Source organism: Triturus cristatus, chromosome 6 (genome assembly GCF_964204655.1).
Source record: "Triturus cristatus chromosome 6, aTriCri1.1, whole genome shotgun sequence".
Lineage (NCBI taxonomy): Eukaryota > Metazoa > Chordata > Amphibia > Caudata > Salamandridae > Triturus > Triturus cristatus.
The window spans coordinates 942,161,539-942,181,819 of NC_140589.1; the positions used below are offsets into that span (position 1 = coordinate 942,161,539).

At 45.0% G+C, this 20,281-nt stretch overlaps 1 long non-coding RNA gene across 1 annotated transcript in view; it reads right to left on the bottom strand.

Annotated features, from left to right (window-relative positions):
- LOC146820820 (uncharacterized) overlaps window positions 1-11,851 on the bottom strand; it is a 285,018-nt gene extending 273,167 nt beyond the window's left edge. The window contains exon 1 of the long non-coding RNA XR_014962630.1: window positions 10,872-11,851. This is a non-coding gene — a long non-coding RNA (uncharacterized LOC146820820). The remainder of the gene's footprint in view (window positions 1-10,871) is intronic.
- Window positions 11,852-20,281: the final 8,430 nt, after the last annotated feature.

The window sequence follows — 20,281 nt, forward strand, 5'->3', positions numbered from 1 at the left end:
AATGGCGAGAATATTGCAAATTATTAATGATGGATGCCACCTCCTGAATAACTCATGAACTAGGTTTAGAAGCATGCAAATATTTTTTACAAAAAGAACCATTAGAAAAACAGAACATACCAGGATGCTGCTCAAAATTACTGAAATAACTTTACACAACTATTATTTGATTGGGAATTAAATAATTCACCAAATGTGCAGCACAGCAAAGAACAATTCATTCACTCTTAGTTATTATAACCTTACAATGGGTTAATGGTAGGAGTTTGTGTAGTCAGGAGCGCATGAAGAATATCTGGGAATGCTGCTTTATGACTGTGGTATATGGTTGACCTTTTTCTGATATAGGACAGCACCAAGCAAAGGTTTCAGGGTTATCTGTCAAGGCTGAGCAATAATTCCTTAAATATACTGCTCACACACTGCATAAACAAGGAGAGAATTCAATTTCTAAAGCATCAGTCCAAAACGTTGGGGGACGACCATGCAAAAAAAGGTATTTCCTTAGACACACACACACACACATATATAGAGAGATAGATAGATAGATAGATAGATAGATAGATAGATAGATAGATAGATAGATAGATAGATAGATAGATAGATAGATAGATAGATAGATAGATAGATAGATAGATAGATAGATAGATAGATAGATACAAACACACATAAACTCTCACCTGTGAATTGATGGTACCTGAAAAGTCATGAATATGATACTTTTTTTTTTTATTAAACATCACTTACCTAGTCCTGCCACTTCCACTCGCAGATGCTGCAGCAGTTCATGCTCCCGGTCCATTATTTTGGCCTGGCGGTGCTTCTCTTGCTGCTTATAATGGAAGGCCCCAGTCCACCAGCACATATGGCACCTCACTCTCCCCCACTTCACCCAACACTTCACTAGGCAGAAACCCCGATCAGGCGAGACTGCTGCTGCAAGCATGATGGGGAAGTAGCGCTGCCACCACACTAAATATGTGATGGGGCTTCACCCCCTCACACTGCCATCTGCCACAGGGGTGGCGGACGCAGCAGCACTGCCTACATTTGCCATTTCTAGGGGTTGGGTGGGACGGGTACATAAAAAACTATCCAGGGAAAGAAAAAGTAAAATACATGTACAGGAGAGTAGGAAAGTTATGACAAAAGTGAAAATATACTAAAAAAGGGTGACACGTGGAGCAGAATGGGGTGGATTAGGTTGGATGGGGCCTAGGGTGCAGGAAACACAAGGGGATGACTAGGCAGGAGTGGGCCTTAATAATTCTTGTTTTTTAGCATGAACGGCATCACCGGTGTAGATTTTCTGATGAGACATGCGTGAGATGCATCTCAAGTAATTCTGCTTATTATTGAAGAATTTTGAGGTAATTCGACGTGAATAAGCTAAGCAGGATTACACGAGTTACGCCCACCCCTATTTATTGCCTGCTCTCGGGGTGACTTATATGCATTAAAAAGATAGCTTGAGGTCTGGCAAAAGTTTATTTTGCCTGGTCAAAAATAACTGTTCAAAACTGCACACAGATGCTGCAATGACAGGTCTGAGACATGTTTAAAAGGCAACTTAAATGGGTGGCACAATAAATACTATAGACCCACCAGCAGAATTTAGCTTGCAGGCCCTGGGTACATATAGTACCACTAATAGGGTCTTACAAGTAAATTAAATGTGTCAATTGGATTTAAGCCAATTTTACCATGTTTAGAGGAGAGTACACAAGCACCTTAGCACTGGTTAGCAGTAGTAAAGCCCTAAAAGCTAACAAAAACGGGCTAAGAAAATAGGAGAAGAAAGGCAAAAAAGTTTGGGAGTGGTCCTGCAGAGCATGCCAAGTCCAACAAACATTTTGTTATAATTAGCAACAAAATTGGACATGGACTAAAAAAATCTAACCACCTAAAACTGGCCAACTACCAGTTCATCTCTGCATACATCTCTTGTGAGGGTTCCACAAAGTTTAGGGTTGTCACCAAGCTTCTTCAATATTTGCACGGTGCCCATAACAAATGAATTTGGTGGTTTAAACATGGGGAAACATATGTATGGAAAGAAATGTAAATACACATTGCAGTTTATCGGAAAGACATAGTCACTAACAAACTATGGATTACCTACCAATCATACGAAATTGATTACACCAGAGATGGCTCCATCAGAGGAACATAAAAAACAGTTGCAATGCTCTTAGTACTAGGTAGACTTATAATGCTTCGATGTTACTGGCCTCTTTAGTGGGCTTACTGATACATCCCTCTCAAAATGTCAATGTGGGAGTCACCGTCGCAACCTTTTAGTTACAGCACAGGTCACAAGTCTCACTAGAAATTCCCCCTATCTGTCCTACAATAAATCTTCCCTCTAGTCCCCATACTTCACAAATTCATGCTTGCTAACTGAATGGCTTTTAATTGTCTCTAGTTAAATAGCTACAAATCTGAGATTGTACTGTTTGGTAAAGCACAGGAATTGTGGTCACCAGATTGGTGGCCCTTTGATCTTGGTCCTGCTCCCCTTGCTAAGCAGGTAGTGTAGAGTAAAAATCAACTGAAAGTTATGTGTGAGAGAGCAGGTCAACACAACATGTGGCATGTGTTTTGCCACAATGAAATTCTCTAAAAAGGTTTTTCCCTTGGCTGCATTCCACCTACAGGAAAACGGTGCTGATTCTCTGTCACCTGGACTATGGCAATGCTATCCTTAAAACTTTGCACTGGTTGCTTATAAAGAAACATGCAATTTTTAAACTGTGTTGCCTAGCCCACAAGGCCTTGCATCAGGCCCGGCCCATGTACTTGCAACAAAAATTGAAGATTTACATGCCCAACAGACAGCTATGATCTTCTAATAAAGCTTTGTTACAGATCCCCTGCATACGTACCATTACATTTGGGAGCAGGGCTTTTTCCTATCCAGTGCCATTTCATTGGAATACCCTCCCTCTGCATATTCATTCCTGTTCCAATTTCAACAATTAAAAAAATTGTTGAAAACATGGTTGTTCTAGAGTTTCTCTTGCCTGGTCAATTACAGTGCAGCACCTAGATTTCCCTATGGGGATGAATCACGCCAGATATCAAATACTTAGAACATAGAACATAGCTGTTTTTAATAATTAGATCAGCTACTGCAATGACAAGTAAGGAAGCCTGTTCAGATGGGAAGATAAGCAAGCTTCAAATAAAGCTCAATTGTGTAGCCCATTCCATCACAGACCACATCCCGCCTCTTTATTTGCTTCTCAGCTAACTCCTGACCAAACAAAGGATTAAATTCAAGACTTTGAGCTCATTTAGACCTTGATGACCGTCACCCAGAGTGACAGAGACCATGACCTCTATCATCCTGGCAGAGGACTGTCCTACCTGTTGATAGATTTCCATCTACCTGTGCTGTGATGGGATTCACTGCTGTGGCAGGTCTCTTTGAAGCACTGAAGATTTGCCAAGTAAGATGCACCTTTAAAGCGCCCAATTAGCAGACTTTGTTTTATTGACAAAATAAAAAGTGGGCATTTGATGTCTCAATACAAAACATAAATTGCCCAGATGTACATTCTGCATTATCTTTGCTCATGTCAACCTTGCCGCACATTGTGGACACTTGTAGGGAAAATGAGTGATGCTTGCCAATCCATAAATACAGGAGGACAGCTGTCTATGTGACCTGATGGTTCTTTGGTGGATGGGCTGTCAATTGAGAGGAATATGCTGGCCCAGTCAGTGGACACTCCATCCAGGGCTTTCCTTGACTTGAGTCTTGCAGGGCAGGAGGGTTGATGAGTACAATGATCCTCTTGCTCCACCAAACTCTACATCAGGCTCTTTATGTCCCACACATACAGACCTTCAACGATGATGGCTATCCTATCTCACCAACTGGAACGTGCCATAATGGCCCTTTATTCATTTGAGGTTGTCCACTGAACGCGGGCTTGTCTAACTTCCGCCAAAATTCTAATGGTTAGGTTGAATATCACTACATGCGCAATGTGCCTCCATTTTGTATTTACTCCCTGTAACCCTTAGGATTGAAGACAACTTTGTCATAATTAGACAGTCTAGGTGAGACATTCTCTGCACAAACGAACCTCCAGTGTGTAAACAATTATTCAAAATTGCGTAATGTCAAATTTCAGGAAAATGGTACTAATTTCACATGACGTGAAATTTGTAAATCACTCAAATCTTACCAGCCTAATTCAAATTACCTCCAGACCTACAAAAGAAAACACAACACAATACCGTAGGATATATTTACAACACAGCAATATTACAATGACATAATGCAACACAAAACCAGCAGCACGAAAAAACAATGCAAGACTTTACAACATAATCTGACAATTAATATTAAAATGTTCCTGTCACACTGTACCATCTTCACAAATCTGCTACATTAATACAGTTCTTAAAGGTGTTTACAACAAGCACTGCCTTACGTACTACCACGGATATGTAATAGCAGCAGTAAAGGCAGTAAAAAGGTTTTGAGATGCGGCCCTTTGAGTTCAAGAGAGTCACACTTCGATTCCCCAGAGAGGTAGTGTCTAGGTCAGATACCTCCTGGAGCTCTGCAAGCTTTTATTGCTTATTCGATGTCAGTAGGATTGAAGCATTACATGTGACAGCCATTCCACGAAGATCATCAGCTGGACAGCTGTTGCAGCATCTGTTATGCTTATTTCAGCACATCTGTGTGCAGTGCAGAACTTACGCATAGTGATATATGCACATGTTTATGCACAGCGGTCCTTTATTGAGCAAAGGAATAAGACATATTCATGAATATAAAGCTTTTGCCACAGAGGCCTTTCTTTATCAAGGGGACTTCCCTGTACTTTGAGGAAACATCAACCTGCATAAAAACAGCATCAGTTGCCACCAGACGGTGGGTTCACATTGACGTTTATTAAAGGATTTGGGGGCATATGTACAAGCCCCTGTCACCACCACAACATCACCTATAGTGACATTGTGGTGGCGATAGGGGCGGCACCTTTTGTTCATGGCAGCGTTAAGCCACTTAGCGTGGCTTAACGCTGCCTTATACATATGGCCCCCGTTCACGCTATGGTTAGCGTAAAAGGGGTGGGAAGTGGGTGTTGCGGTGGGCGTTCCACCGCAACACCCAATCATTTTGACGCTGCCGCCTATGTACAAGGGTGGCGTATATTGGAGGCAGCACCAAAATTAAGACCAGGTAAATATTGGTCTTAAGTTTGCGAAACGAGGAGAAATTCATTATTTATCCTCGTTGTTGCTTTTTCCATGTGTGCTGCCTTGTATAGCACACATGGAAAAAGCAAAATGCCATTGTTTGTTTATGTACAGGAAGGTGTCCTTTCCTGTACATAAACAAACTTTTTTTTTGTTTAAATGCCAATTTGTCACTTTCGTGTGTGCTGCATGAAGCAGCACACATGAAAGTGACAGAATGGCATTTCTAGGATTTTTTATGTGCATGAAGGGACACCTTCCTACACATAAACAATCCTCCCCTGCATGGCTGGGTCCAAACTGAGGTGGCATGTTGGGCAAAAACCTGTGAATTGGGATGCAGTCCCTTGCAACCACCAGTGGCTGAAATGAATTCAAGCATTCCATCCATCACTTTGTTTTTTGATGCCGCAAAGTAACGCAAGGCAGCGATATGTGCTGCATTGCGTTACTTTGGTTTCACTAAACCATGCAGTGCGAGCAAGGTAATAAATCCCTCTGAAGGACTTCAATTGTCTTGCGATGACTTGCGTTACGCAAGGGCAACACAAGACTTATTTTTAATGGAATCATCTGGGAAGAGGCCTATTGTTGTGAGGAAACTTGGATGGTTTAATCTTGAGTGCAAAGAAGCAAAGTGCGAGTTGAAGAATGCCATCAGAGAGGGTGGTTGCCTTGACCTAGTTACAGCATGAAATAAGTACAAGAGTCCTCTCACACCAGACAAATAAGACTTGTCAGACAAGAATTGGCAGGATCTATTAGTGGCTGTCTGGTACGATGATAGTCGCTCCTTTTGTAAAATCATGGCTCACGGGAGCCTAGACAGTGTCACTACTCCATGCTACCATATCCAGCCTTAGAATTCGGTTAACAATTTCACCACGCTATATGACACGGGGGAAGCCATTTGTACTGGGAGTGGAACGGGGGATCAAATAATAAGCCCATCCACTGTTACATCCTTAGGTGCTAACAACATCGATCTAGTCTTTAATCTAGATGATACACTCAAGGCTATTGACAGAATAAAAATCGCAAAAAACAGAGCCCTTGGTATGGGCCCCATGTGGTATGGGTCCCATGCATTAATCTTCTGTCTAATGCCATAGTCGATGGGGAGAAATTCCAGAGACATGGAGAGGGGTAGAGGTAATTGATATTTATAAGAAAGGAGATGCTTCGTCCCCTCCAACTATAGATCAATTAGCGTGATAGATAATCTGCAGAAAATATTTGCAAAGCAAGTTCTAGATAAATTACATGCATGGATGGATGACAACAAGATATTGTCATCCTATAAAGCAGGCTTCCGTGCAAAAACTAGTAAAAACTAGTACATGTGATCAGGGCTTTAGGTCTAAATGACTTACGTGGAAATATGTGCTGCTTAAAAGACAACAATTGTATGTGGCATTTGTTGATTTACGAGCTACCTTTGATTTGGTGCCCTGAGAAATACTTTGGAAAGTTTTGCTAGGGCTTGGTGCACCTACAAATTTGGTAAATCTACTAGTGAGCTTGCATGAGGGGAACTACGCACAGGTTAGAGTGAGGAAACAGGGCAAACTCACTAGTAAGATCTTCATTTGGCGCAGGGTGCGGCAAGGGTGTGTACTCACTCCAACCCTATTCTCTTTGTATGTGAACAAGGTTGTCAATACCCTAAGGGATTGTGAAAACGATCCCCGGTCTTGAATGGCAACAAGATACCAATTCTGCTATTTGGAGATGAGTCTCTATTCATCTTGAGGACCCCTATTGGCCTACAGAACTTACTAGATACATTTTTGGCTTTTTGTGATATTAGGGGACTAGAATTAAATGCAGAGAAAACCACGTTTATATTTTTTGAAAAGGGCAAGGCCAGATCAAAAACAGTGAGAATCGTTGAGAACCCCCTCGAGAGGGTTACTTGTTTTGATTACCTAGGGCTGAGGCTGTCCGATTGGTTTAGTTGGGGACCACAAGTTGATAAAAGTTACTTTATCTTGTGTCACAAATCCAAATCTAGGCTCCAATTTCATTGACAGATTCAGACTTGGTCACTCACACCTGCCCTTGAGGTTTATCAGTGAAAGCCCAAAGCGCCGCACTTTACGGAGCAGAGCTATGGGGCACGTCGATACCCACAAGTTAACTGTATGTGAGAATTCGTATGTTAGATCCTTTGTTTCTATCCCGGTTAGTAATCCGCTGATTTCATTGCTTTTTGACCTCGGTATAAAGAGAATTAGGTATGTGGCCTCCCTGAAACCCATGATGTACTGGTTGCGCTTGTAGACCACGCCAGAGTTAATTGACTATCGTGAGTCACTGAGGGAAGCCTTAAAAATCAGTGGTGCTAAACAAACTCCATGTTGCGACTTGTAGTCGGACTTTGGGAATGGCTAAGCTGTGGAATTGTCCTTGGAAGACTAGAAAACAAGAAATAGTTAACGGAAAGGTCAAGTACTGAGCGCACATGACAGACTGTAATCCCACGAGAATGAACTCAGGGTATTTAACCACCCAGTTCTTACGTTTTAAGCCTACCCTAAGTTTGAGCCCTTACTAGACCTGATCTCGCCACCATTGGCAAAAAGCTTGTACGTGAGATTCCATCTGGGTTCTCTGCCAATAAGATCTTTTAATACCAGGGCCATTGAGCCTGTACCAGCGCGCATGTGCTGTTCTGCGAGACATATTCTAGACGAGTAGCGAATAGAAGCAATTGGCTTGTGTCATTCTCTGTCCTAAATGCTGGCTTCTGATTTCTCAATAGGCTTGTTAGTCCCTCCTTAGTATCACCTCTTCTTCAATTGTCTCCTCCCATGGCGATGGGCTCCTTTACTTCGAGTATTACACGGTACGTATTATTTAGACTGTGAGCACTATTTTCTTTAATGAGGTTCTCCTACTGCCTTCTTAACTCCCCCTCAATCCCGTTGTCCATGCCTTCTCCCCCCACCCGCTCTCCCGTTGTACGTGCCTTCTCGCCCCTGCCCCCTCATTGTTGGTGTCTTCTTCCCCCCTCCCTCCCTTTGTCCGTGATGACTATCATTTTTTTCTGCAATCACTGTAGCAAGCTGGTACACTGTGCCAAAAAGTTCCCGTACATTTACTTCTGCACCAACATCAGCTTACACTGTCGTGTGAACTGAGTGCTGCGGTGACAAAAGGGTGTTTTAGAAGCATCCTTGATGGGCGAGGTGTGTCTGAATAACAAATAACTGAGCATGTGGGTGGGATTGCAGGAGGGGACATTTTTTTTCACTGCCTCATACCACTTATGAAGCACCATAGCGCCTCCGGGCGGTCGAGTTGAAGACTGCTTCACTTACCTGAGGGCTTCAGGGGTGTTCATACCAACTTGTTGTCATACAGGGAGCTTCTGGGTGCACCACACCCCTCTGAACCTTCCCTCTCCAGCCCTTTTCACAGGCAAAGCATGCCACCACGATGAACTGTTTCTAGAAATACCAAACTCTCTAGATATACCATTTCAGATGTTAAAAATGCAGACTTCTCGCTATTTTGGTGTCATCTGCAAACTGTGTTGGGGTGGGGGAGTGGAGTCTATATTCAGCGTCATCCATGGAATTATTATTTGAGCCTCTAGTAAATGTTTTACAAACAATTAGTTGCAAGAGAATGGATAAGTCATTTTTCATGAATTTTCATTAATCTTTAGTAGTAAGTCAGGATACCTTTGCTCATCATGCGTGTCCCCAAAAGTGACAGGTGCCACGCCCCCTCGCTGTGTCCATAAAAGTGACAGGTGCCACGCCCCCTCGCTGTGTCCTTAAAAGTGACAGGTGCCACGCCCCCTCGCTGTGTCCTTAAAAGTGACAGTTCGTGCGTAGAAAATATGTGGACATGATGTATGTGTGGCAGCTCTAACCGGGGCTGAGCTGGGGGGGGGTGGCACAGGGTGTGTGTCGGAGCGTGAGACAGTGTTGAAGGTTGTGTCAGGCTAGCAGGGCATTTAGGTTATGTAAATAAAACTGTGTGCGCAAAAAAGTGCCTTCATGTAAGAGGGAGATGTCTGGGCATGTTTAAAATGTGGGCTGCGGAGCTGTGACAGATGGTGGCTGAGCAGGCAGGCCCAAGTCCCCCAACCCATGGCTGTCTAACACTATGGTTTGTGGCACAGAGGTGGTTTTTAAAAGTGTCTTTCTTTAGAAGCAGATGCTGCAATTTGAAATGCATCCCAGCCGTAGCTGGTGGCAGAAAACTAACCGTTAGGCTCACAAGTCATGAAGTAAAAAACACAAGAACAAAAGGACAATTTCCCAGGTAAGGGCTCTGGCATGTAGGTGCCAAAGTGATACAGTGACAACAGTTGTGAGCAGAGCAAAGCTGAGAAGAGGAAAAAAACGTAATCAGCTAGTCCCAAGCTTCCCACTAGACTCAAATGGTATAGTATACTGGGTTGGTTATAAAAATCACCCCAGGGCAGGTCATGTACTGGTCATCCGGCATGTCCCTAAACTTCAGCCGGAGCCAGCCTTCCCAGGAGAAAGAGTCCCAAACACAGGTGATTACGCAGCTCTTCCCATGACAGGCCATAGGTTTAATTAACAGATGTCAAAATGCTAATGGGAACATCTAACAAACAAGGCCCTGGTTAGAAAATGTACCCTGGTCATCCGTCATGGTCCTAAACTTCAGCCGGAGCCATCCTTCCCAGGAGAATGAGTCTCAAACACAGCTGATTACACAACTCCTCCCAAGAAAGGCCATAGGTTTGACAAACAGATGTCAAAATGCTAATGGAAGCATCAAACAAACAAGGCCCCTGTTAGAAAATCTACCCTGGTCATCAGTCATGTCCCTAAACTTCAGCCGGAGCCATCCTTGCCATGAGAATGATTCCTAAGCACAGGTGATCAACCAGTTCTTCCCACGATAGGCCGCAGGATTAATTAACAGATCTCAAATGTTAAAGTGGCATAAGCTGTACATCTGGCAGAAAATGTTCCCACCAATGGACTCCACTACCTGGTTCTAAACCCTCCCCTGCATAAAGGGTGGTGCCCTAATTAGCATGCCAGGACAAGTATAAAAACCACACTTTAGGAGTCAGCAGAAACAGACATTTAAAAACCCCTTTTGGAACGCCTTGTTTGGCCTGTTTGTTGCACAGACCTGCATCAGAAACTTAAGGCCACAATGGATCAGAGCAACTTCTTACAGATTGACGCTGCCTGCTACACGTTAATGGAGGTAAATAAACAAGGGGTATATTGTGACAGGCTTATGGGGGTTATTTAAAGTATTAGGGCAATCCATTTAAGGTGAACCATTTAAGGTGAACAATGCTGTAGTTTTAAAATTGTACTTAGCGCTGTGTAGGATTGTGTTTACACTGTTTTAATTAATGTTTAAAGCATTGTGGCCTGCTGGTTAATGTGAATATTTTTAGAGGTACATGGGGTGGAATAATTTTGTCGTTTTAAATGTTAGTTAATACATTTTGGGGGTTTGCGATTAAGGTGCATAACACAAAGGCGCTTCTAGGCTAAGTGCAGCGGTAGCCATAATATTTTACAGTGCCTAGAAACATGTTACACAGGTTGTGGGGTACTGTAAGGTTTTCAGAACACCCTAGATAGTATACAATGTATACCGGTCGAAATAAATAAATAATGCAGTTTTGTACTCACCCTCTGGCTATGCTGGTGATGGTCTGTCTCTGGCGCAGGGTGTGGCTGCTCTCTGGTACCGGCGTTCTTAGGCTTATGTTTGAGGTACAAACCTGCAACAAGTCCACTGGGGTCCGGGCTAGGGGTTGTGCACCGTGGGGATGGACGAAGGAGGTGGTGAGGTTCAGTTTGGGGCATGAGACCCACAAACAGCTGCTCACTGCTCACAGAGCACCCTGTGAAACTGGCGGTGCTCTGGGGGAGCAGGCTGTGTTGTCTTGGGTGGGGATCGAGGCCTTGGTATATTAAATCACGTCCCCTGAGGGCGTTTTGGGCCCGGTATGGTCTTGGGGCCGGAGGCCTATGCAAGGGTGTCTAGAGGTTGGGGGCTCGAGTCCCTTATCATTTTTTTAATTATGACCCCAGAGCCCGCTTACCGAGGGTGCTGCTCTGGGGACTAAGGGAATGTGCAGAGGGCCCAAAGTCTTTGTTTATGTCCCCAGCCCTCTGAGATCCGGGACTGGCTCTGGGGCCTATGCACGACGTTGGGGCTCAAGGCCCCAGTATTTATAAAATAAAGGCGGCCGGGGTGCGAGACTCGAGGCCCCAGTATTTATAAAATAAAGGTGGTTGAGGTGCGGGGCCTGAGGCCCCTGTATTTATAAAAAAATAATGCCCCAGAGTCCGCAACACTGTCCACAGGCGGTGCTCTGGGGATTGCAGCAGCATTGTTTTTAAAATAGAAGCACCCCAGAGCCTGCTGTGCACCATGTGGAACGCCAGGGTGGCTTGGGGTGGCCAAGTTTTCAAAATAGAACCACCCAGAGACCGCTGTGCACCATGCGGAGCTCCGGGGTGGCTTGTGCGGGCATTGGCCTGGTTTAGGCAATGGGGAGCAATGTCCTCAGAGCGCGCTTACCGGTGGCACTGCTCTGTGGGTTTGGGTGGCTGACGGTGTTTCCTTGGACCCCACGTGGCTCAGATGCAGGCGGCATGGCCGCCGTGAGCTTCCTCTCAGTGTCTGAGTTGGAAGAGAACGCCCTTTCCGTGATGTCAGCTCTGGGGACATCCCTGACATCATGGAGGGGCGTGCCCTTCCAGCACCAACGCGGAGGGGAAGTTCCCAGGCTGGGATTCCTCAACGCTGGCTGCGCTGCAGGGTTTACAACCCTGAGGACCCCAAATAAATAAATAAAAATGGATTTAGAGGGCAATTTATTTGTTTGGGGCTTGAATATTTATATAGCGTAAACACACCCCATAGGTCTTGGAGCGCTTTTACTTGAACATCTGTTACCCTACACAGGCACACATTCATTTTTGGTGTGTAGGGTAGATTAAGTGATTTGCCCAGCAGCACAGGTTATTGAGCAGTTGTAGAGGTTCATTAACAGAGCCCTAGACTCTCAAATTATAATAGTGGGGCCAACGTACAGACCGTTTCTAACGCTTTAGAGCTTCTCCCCCTGCACCCATAAAAAGGATGCTGACGGCCATGGGGCTCCGGATTGGTTATCTATTTATAAAACAACTGCTGCCAAGATCATTGTTAACTCTGCTTCCAGGGAAAAATTTAATAAATATATAAATGTCCAGATAACTGCTGTGATTAATGCTCTTTCTGGAGAGGGATATGTGATTTTGTCTAGCGGACAGGGTGCATCAATTACCACAGAGGGTTAAAATGCAGGCTGCATAGAATGTGTAAATGTGTACCCTGTAGACCATGATGCACATTAATGTATTTGTGTCAGATTGTGACTGTTTTTTCCTAATGTTGAAAACTAAAACGGCGATATGATTAAGCATTTACTAAAGACATGAATTCCCTTTCCTTAGAAAATGTTTCTTGTCTTATGTTGACTAATGTCTGGACTCCATTTTGTATTGTCATGTCTCCACGTGCTGTGCACGAGAAGAGTCCTACCTTCTCGCTAGTTGCTCTTGTAATCTGCCTAGTAACAGTCTATAAATAGATCCTTTGTCCGTCTGGCGCATGCCCAGACTTGACCACATCTGTAATCAGTTAGTCCTTGCTTGACCATGTTTTCGCGGGCTCAGGATATTGTCGTCCCCGCCCACATATTGATTCTGTATCGAAAATGCCCATAAAAGGTAAAGAACTTTGCCTCATGTTGTATCCACCCACTTATGAGCCCCTCTGTTGTGTATAAAAGGGGACCGCGTACGCAAGTTCTGTGTGCTACTCTATGCAATACTGAAGAGTGTTGTATGGGTTGTAGGACCACCCTTAAGGGTTAATAAACTTTGTCTTTGTATTTGCAGCTTCCGTGCCAACTTCCTTCTAACTTTTATTACAGGAGAGCGAACCCTTGTATTCTGCGGGCCTAGCTGGGGCCTGTATTCTTCAATTGGCGCCCGTCACGTGGGGCTCATCGGCGACTCGGATGCTCGAAGGATTGGTCGTGATGAAGGTGAGGAATGTGATCACTGCCAGCGGCGGTTTTAGTCCTGGCATCCCGAGGTTTCTTCCTTCCCTTCCGAACTGACCTTCTGGGTGGCGCCGGTCCTCGACTGAGACCTCTTCTGTCGGTTTGCCGCGACAGCCGTTTGGGCGAATTTTGGAACTTGGCAGTTGGAATCTGGACACTCTTGATTGGTAAGAACCGTTGTACGGTACCTGCTCCGAGTTTTGAATCCTGGGTTGGCTATTTGAGTTTGATTTGTGATGACCGGTCATATTTTGTATTGATTACTGTGAGAATATATGCGTTGCAACACATATAGGCAGGTAATGTGGAGATATTTCTCTGGAACTGTGAAAATTTGAACGGCACAAAGTTTAAGTGCCATTTTTGATAATACTGCATATTTTGCATTATTTTTTAGCATGCCTGCTTTTAGCGCACTCCGTAAGTGGTGCTGCTGTTTTGGAAACCGGTTAAATCTCGAGGAATCTGCTCCAGCCCCCCCAGAGGGGACTCCTAATAGAGATATGTATGTGAAGCATGGTCTTTCCTCTATAATGTACAGCACAGTGTGGAGGAAATACACCAAAAAGGATCCTGAGTTGCGATGGCCTTTGTATGGTTCGTTTGATATGCGTAAGATTGAGTATGTGGAACAGTGTATGTGTAAACGGCGTGCTCGGCAACACATGTTTGAATGTGTACGGTTATGGGTGAAGGAAGTGCGTGAACGAGAGAAACGTGAGAAAGCGCTGTTTGATAAAGAGCAACGGGAAAATGATCATGTGAGAGCGCAGGAAGCGAAGCGTCGGGAAGAAAGAGAACTGGCGAAGAGACAAGAGAAAGAGTGTAGGTTGCAAGTCTCGGGTCAATATGCTGTCCGCCAGCCACTTTATCCTGTCCTTACTAATCTTGAAGATGATTTTTATTTATTAGATCGCTCTCCGCCCCCTTATGTTGGCGCGTCCGCCCCGAGATAGCAGGATTCTGGATCGGTTTCGGATAAGGTAGACACGCGGTCCATGTTATCAACTGACCGTATGGGTGAGCTTCGGAAAATTTCTCTTCGTGTGCTTAAGGGCAAGCTATCTCTTTCTGAAATATTGGAATCTTTGCAACATTGGCGGGATAAAGAGCAGCTGTATTTTCTTGAAACCTTTTCTCATGACGTGGTTACTGCCTTTCGGAAATATTCTGATGTTTTTGAGCCTGATGCTGTAGTTTTAGATGCTAAAGCATTACGTAACGGTACTTTTTCTCCCTCTAAGGTACCCGATGCGGTCCGACGGCTGTTTGCATTGCGGGACGCGGCGTCTGAACTTAAAGAGAGAGCGCGCCTAAAGGCAGGGGAGACGGAGCAATCGGAATCCCGTACCGGCGGCGACCAATCATCTACCTCCCATTCAGATAAGAGTGAACTAGTGCATGCTAAACCGATGCGAGAGGCGGCACCTTTGTATGTTCCTCCTAAAGGAGCAGGAACTAGTTCAGATACATCTTCCCCCGATGCTAAGGGATATTTTGTGTATAATTGGGTTTATACTCCCTGGCATAGGGCTGATGTTATGGCATTAAAGAATGCATTGCCTGACCCCCGCAAGAATCCAGCGGCCTTTTACGAAGAGGTCGAAGGGGCCTTGAATTCTTGTACGATGACTTTAGCAGATATAGACTTGTTTTTTGGCCTTATTTTACCACCAGATATGTGGCGATCTGTGCGGAAGGTGGATGATCAAGCCGTTTTTACGGCCAAATGGTCTGAGATTGAGGATGTGGATAGGGAGAGAAAACCCGCGCAAAAACCACCCCAGCTTATTTTAGATCTTCCTGCTGCTATCTTGACTAAATTGAAAACAATTATCCCCCCTAAAAAGATTGATTGGAATATGTTAGCCTCGTGTAAACAGAAGGTTGACGAATCAGTTTCAGACTTCTTTACGCGCTTTGAGGAGACATTTCATGATTTCAGTGGTCAGTCCCTTACGGATGATACGGGTCGACATCTTTTTGTTGATAAATACGTGGCGAATTTATTGCCAGGAATAGCAGCTCGTTTAAAAGCGAGTGAAAGTTCCTGGTCCACTTCGTCTCCGGCATCCCTCCTGACTATGGCTCAGTATTATGAGCGTCAGGAACAAGAAGCGAAGGGGCATGAGGAGAAGAAATCGAAAGACTTGAAAACTAAGGTGATGTTAGCACAAGTATATGGTCCGCCTCGTCGGGGTGTCGCCAGGGGTAGAGGAGGATCCTATGGTCCCCCTTCCGTTCGGTCAGATGTTAATAGAAATCAATGTGCGTATTGTAAACAGTCGGGTCATTGGGCTAGAGATTGCCCGGTATTATATGCATCTCGTCAGGGACGTGGTCAGGGACCACCGAGAGGTAGAGGGGGCTTTTCGAATTTCAGAGGGAATTCCTATGATCGTGCTCGATTTGACTCTAACGTGCAGCAGCGAGATAGACCTAATGTATTTGATCGACAAAATCAGTATCAAATGTCTGGGAATGACCGCCCTGGGTACTATGATTCGCAGCATGCATAGGATTGCGTTGGATGGGGGTTGGAATCAGTTGAAGTACCGGTTGATCAGAAGGGTCCTTATGTTTCAGCAAGCGTTTTGGGTTCTACTGATCGGTTCCTAGTTGATACCGGAGCTACTCGTAGTGCACTGTCTAAACAATTGGTTCCGAGGGCTCCCCCATCTGGCTTAGTGGTTACATCGGTAGGGTTTGATGGTACACTCTCTCGCAGCCCTCTTTCTCGACCCCTTGCCTTCCATGTTGATCACTTTTCTGCACCCTGTCCGTTTTTGCTCACTCCGAAAACGCCCAACAACATTATGGGTCTTGATATGCTTAAGCACTTCAGAGCTACGATTCGCTGCTCCCCTACTGGAGTACGTGTGATCTTGAACGATAATCACCCCCTGACAGACCGGATGTGTGTGGTTGCGGAGGATACTGCATTAGCTTCCCTCCCTCATTCTTTGTGGGCCACTTCGGATACTGATGTGGGACAGATGGTGATTCCGCCTGTCCACATTAGTGTCCAGGAGGGTGCGGTGTTACCGCGCCTCCCTCAGTATCGTATTTCCCAGGATGGGAGGAGGCACTCATACAGATTGTGCAGGATTTGATTAAGGTGGGAGTAGTGGAGGAAGTTCCCTATAATGTTTGCAATAGTCCTATTTTACCCATTTTGAAGAAAGATACCGATACCAGGGTTTATCGTTTTATCATTGACTTACGGGAAGTGACTAAGATAGTGATACCTCAGTATCCAGTGGTTTCTGATATCACGACGTTACTCACTTTGGTCCCGCCAACGGCGACCACGTTTTCAGTCATTGATTTGAAAAATGCTTTCTTTTCGATTCCTATTCATCCTGATAGCCGATATCTTTTCGGCTTCACTTTGAATAATAGGTCTTATAGATTTTGCAGAGTCCCTCAGGGTTATACAGAGAGCCCTAGTATTTACAGTCAAGCATTGTAAAGGCAATTGGATTCTTTTGTTTTGCCTGAGGGTGTCGCCCTCATACAATATGTCGATGACATCTTGTTGGCGGCCGACACTCCTGAGCTGTGTGAGCAGTGTACGTTATCCTTGCTTTCCTTTTTGGCATCTCACAATCACAAAGTGTCGAGGAAGAAATTGCAATTCTGTAGACCAAAGGTGACTTATTTGGGTCACCTTTTGTCTAAGGAGGGGCGTGCACTTACACCAGATCGTATTGAAGCAATTTTGGACACACCAGTACCTTCCACACAGAAGGATGTGCGTGCATTCTTGGGTTTGGCCTCTTTCTGTAGGCAATGGATATTGGGGTTCTCACACATAGCTAAGCCATTGTTAGCACTTTTGACAAAAGACACTCCGATTCCTCTTCCCTGGTCAAATGAGTGTGAAATTGCCTTTCAGCAATTACGGCAAGCCCTTTGTTCAGCACCAGTGTTAGGTACCCCTGATTATACGAAGCCCTTTTCACTGTATGTGCATGAGAAAGATGGATGTGCATTATCAGTTTTAGTGCAGATGCACGGCGACAAGCAGCGCCCTTGTGCATATTTTTTGGCTGTACTTGATCCTGTTGCCCGAGCATTACCAGGGTGTTTTCGCTCAGTTGCGGCGACAGCTGTGTCAATACGCCAAAGCGAGGGAATTGTGTTATCTCACAAGCTGTTGGTATTAGTTCCCCATGCTGTGGATGCCCTGCTTAATCAGACAAAGACGCAGCATTTGACCAGTGCTCGTTTAACGGGATATGAGTTGACGCTTTTGGCTCCTCATATTACGTTAAAGAGGTGTGCAACGTTAAATCCAGCCACATTGTTGCCATTTCCGGAAACTCAGTCTGAAGCACGAAAAACACATGACTGTATTCTTGTGACTGAGGAACAGACAAAGGGTCGTATTGATCTCCAGGATACGCCCTTTGCAGATGTGGATGGAGAACTGTGGGTGGACGGATCATGCCTGAAGCTACCAGATGGTACGACTTCAGCAGCGTATGCAATTACCACATTACAAACAATAGTGGAGACAGCACGCATACCGCAGAAATCAGCTCAAGCAGCGGAACTGATAGCATTAACACGAGCATGTGAGCTCAGTGCAGGATTGTGTGTGAATGTTTATACAGATAGCCGCTATGCCTTCGGAGTAGCGCACGATTTCGGCCTACTCTGGAAGGAGAGAGGGTTTCTAACGTCACATGGAACCCAGATAATGTATGGGGAGTTAGTTCACAATCTTTTGACTGCATTAACATATCCAAAGAAGATTGCTATAGTTAAATGTAGTGCCCATAAGAAGGTGGTTGATAAAATGGGAAAAGGGAATGCTTTAGCAGACCGGGTGGCACGAGAGACTGCGATGCAGCCTGGTGCTACTGCAATGTATGTTGTGAAATCGCAGACAGAAAAATGGCATGATGCCAGGAGAGAAAAGTTGGAGATACAGAAGACCGCTTCCGATAAGGAACGGGAGCAGTGGTCCAATGATGGAGAATTAGATGATGAAGGGTGTTGGAGAAGTAAGCAGATGGATAAATGGAAGTTACCCACAGCTTTGGTACAAACTATGGTTCAGATGGCACATGGACTAGCGCATGTCGGATCTTCCACAATTGTCAAATTACTCACACGAGTTTGGGAGCATCCGGAGATCGCTAGTACGGCAAAGAGGGTAGTGCAGACCTGCATGATTTGCCTAAGGTACAACCCAGGAAAGGGTACACGAACTCCAGCAGGAGGATTTGCGACACCCACTGCACCCTTTGAGGTTTTGCAGATGGATTACATTCAGCTTGAGCGCTGTAACAATCTGAAGTATGTTCTAGTAGTGGTTTGCGCCTTCAGTAAATGGGTGGAGGCGTACCCTACGAAAGACAATACTGCAATGACTACAGCGGAGATGCTATTGAAGGAGTTTTTCCCTCGATATGGGGTTTGCAGATTGCTGTGGAGTGATAACGGACCTCATTTTATAGCAGACGTCATCATTATGTCCTGAAAGGCCTTGGCATTACGCAGAAGTTTCATGCAGTGTTTCACCCTCAGTCTGCGGGACTGGTTGAAAAATATAACGGTACTTTGAAGCTTAAGATTGCGAAGATCCAAGCTTCGACTTCTTTGACTTGGACAGATGCTTTACCGCTGGCATTATTGTCAATTAGATCAATACCGCATTCTCGGACCGGTCTTACACCCTACGAGATTGTGTTTGGACGCCCAATGAATATTTGGGGTCCACCAAAACCACAGTCAATGTATGATGTACCTTGTGTAATGATGAGTGATTATCTGGCACAGTTAACGGATAACTTGGTTTCTATTCATCAACAGGTTCGAGAAGCGCTCCCTGATCGGTCCACAGGTGAAGGTCATAACCTTCGACCTGGCGATCAGGTTATGATAAAGGTGTTCGAAAGGACGAACAGTCTGGAACCGAGATGGGTTGGTCCTGAGCAAGTCTTGCTCGCAACGAGGACAGCTGTGCGAGTTTCCAACCGGAAGAACTGGATCCACTCCTTGCACTGTCGTAAAGTGCCGCCTGGATTGGTGGACCCTGCTGTGTTGACCGACCATCGAGAAATCCTGACTGCGGAGAAAGGCCGTGCTGTGGAACCGAACGACACTGAGGAGCTCTTCCCGGACCAAGCGATCCCTGGAGGAGGGAGATATCATCTTCGACCGAGGAAGTGATTTTTCTTTTTCTGTACCCAGATACGTTGTCAGAACGGCCCTCAGGTTAGTGAAACGGAGAGCCAATGAGGCAAGGGGGGGGGGATCAGCCCTGCATTAGTGTAGTGACACCCGTCTTGGCCCGCTGGTGAAGAAATCAACGGCTGCCTAAGAGGAAGAGTTCTGACAACCTTTTAGTTTCAGGAAGATATTGACTTTTTACTGCAAGATGGAAAAGAAGAAGATTCTTTGTGCGATAAGCTTTATTATCACTGTAGCTATTGTTGGTATAACCACATGGTTTGTTGAGGATGTGACTCCTGCCCGTGAGTTGCTTGTTTTGACCACTCCAGTGCCTGAGGAGCACTACTTTTATACCCTTCCGTATCAAGAATTGAAGCATCGTCAGTCTTATTTGAGTAACACTTTCATCCAGATGTTGCATCATACCCATGTTGCTACGAATGCTACGAACTGTTGGATATGTGGTATGATGCCAGCTCATCAGAAGAAAGGAGGAACGCCATTCATACCTCTTCCTTTCTCTCATAATGGCTCTTGTAGAGCATGGTATACTTTGCTTTTTGCCACACGGAAACCTACAGTGGGACGATTACTTTTCAGACTTAATAGGGAATGTCATCAAGATAAAGATGGCTATCCACAAGCGAACGGGACAATATGGGAATGGGAAGAATATCGACCAGACAATGAATCGATTCCCTACATCTTCACGAACACCAGAGACACTACAGGAAAAGAGCGCTTTGTGATTCAAGTGGCACAAGCTCAAGCGGACCTGTGTGTCCAGAGTGT